This window comes from Colobus angolensis, unplaced genomic scaffold (assembly GCF_000951035.1).
Source record: "Colobus angolensis palliatus isolate OR3802 unplaced genomic scaffold, Cang.pa_1.0 Scaffold15, whole genome shotgun sequence".
In the NCBI taxonomy this organism is placed as follows: Eukaryota; Metazoa; Chordata; class Mammalia; order Primates; family Cercopithecidae; genus Colobus; species Colobus angolensis.
The window spans coordinates 468,155-469,926 of NW_012114599.1; the positions used below are offsets into that span (position 1 = coordinate 468,155).

General features: G+C 46.4%; 1 protein-coding gene across 1 annotated transcript in view; it reads right to left on the minus strand.

The window, feature by feature from the left end:
* STON1 (stonin 1) overlaps positions 1-1,651 on the minus strand; it is a 74,274-nt gene extending 72,623 nt beyond the window's left edge. Inside the window, exon 1 of the mRNA XM_011935851.1 lies at positions 1,441-1,651. The gene's annotated coding sequence lies outside the window, so the exon portion shown is untranslated. The remainder of the gene's footprint in view (positions 1-1,440) is intronic.
* Positions 1,652-1,772: the final 121 nt, after the last annotated feature.

Sequence of the window (1,772 nt, forward strand, 5' to 3'; positions counted from 1 at the left end):
ATTCTTCTGCCTCAACCTCCCAAGTAGCTGGGATTACAGGTTCCCGCCATGCTGCCCAGCTAGCTTTTGTATTTTTAATAGAGCCGGGGTTTCATCATGTTGGCCAGGCTGGTCTTGAACTCCTGACCTCAAGTGATCTGCCTGCCCCAGCCTCCCAAAGCACTGGGATTACAGGCGTGAGTCCCCGTGCCCTGCCTTAATGATGTTTTGAGACCACAGTAAAACATAACTGATTTATACCAATGGGGAACTGTCAAACTGAATCAGTGGAGAGAAGTGAATTATATTCTTTTTAACATAAACTTTTATTTCCAGTAGAACTCAAATAAAATAAAATCTTTATTTCCAAATGGTCCAATACTTGGACCTGCTTTTTAAGGAGTTGTTCAGAATCTGATCTACTACATTTGTTACAACCACATTTATTGTTTGTATGGAAACAGGAGTTACAACCACATTTATTGTTTGTATGGAAACAGGAGTGGCTAAAGTTTTGAGAAGTGTGTTCTTCCTAAAAACGTAAAAATTCAACATCCCCCAGCAACCATGTTCACCCAGTTCGCTCCTCAGTAGAGCTTTTTCTTCCCACCTTATGTGGAAGAAACCCCCAGCTCAGGCTGCTCCCGGCTGCTCTGGTTCTGAGTGAGTGTGCAGAGGTTTGCAATATCAGCCCCAGGTCAAGCCCTGAAAAATCTCTCCAGACTCCAGACTTGATCTGTCCAGACCCATCCGAGAATTAATAGGCTCCCCATCGTGCCCAGAGAAGCAAGCCTGTCATGGAAACACTGATTCAATCATAATAACTACTGACATAAAAACCACACAAATGAACTAAACATCTCTTCCACCCAATCAGAGTCTAGGGGAGGCCATAGCTTCAGGATTAAAATAAGTAGGGCTGTTTTTATTATGTGGTCCAGCTCATTTGAGCCTCTCCCATTGCCTTGTTTTCACAGCTCCCTTTTATGAGAAAGAAAGTGGGAGTGGGGGAGTTGGGAGGGAGACTGGAGCTATGCAGACGGGAATGCCAGGCTGGGAATACCAACAGTGTGGTGCATGTCAGGCAAACTAAAACTTCTAGCCTGGAGGAGGCTGTAATCGTGTTTGCGGTTAGTCTGAAAACAAACTACACTGAACTTCTATCTCCCAGGAAAGCAGTCGGGTGTGGAGTGAAGTCAAAAATTAGTATTTTTAGCAAGTATTCTCTCTCTTCCGTTTATTACTTTCTTCCTTTTTCTGTCTTTAGATATTAGAAACGCTAATTACATAAAGTATCATTATTATTAGAAGAAAGCACAGTTAGAGGGGTTAAAAATAAAACGATGCCAAACCAACAGAAACAGTGCATTCCTAAGGAGGAATATATTTTAATTTTTCTCTGTACCCACGAGGTTTGTGGGCCCAAGGGACCCAACCCCGATACCCAGTGAATGGTCATACCTGCAGGAAATGTTTGGGCCAGTGTGGTGCCCCCGCGGCTGTGGCCCGGTGGCCTGACTCCTTACTCCGGGCTGCAGGCGCCGGCTGAGGTCCGAGCTGAGGTCCCAGGGAGCGGGAAGGAGGCAGCAGCCCAAATAACAGCAGCCAGAAAGAGGAGGGAGTCTGGGGGCGGGAGAGAGACACAGAGGCCCCGAGGGAGGCGTGAAGGGCGCAGAGCTGGTGGCCTGGGTCCGAGAGGTCGAGGGGCCGCGCGCGGGTGAGAATGAGCCCTGGCCCTCGCCCGCGGAACTTAGTCGATATTTTTTTTTTTTTTTTTTTTTTTTTTTTTTTTT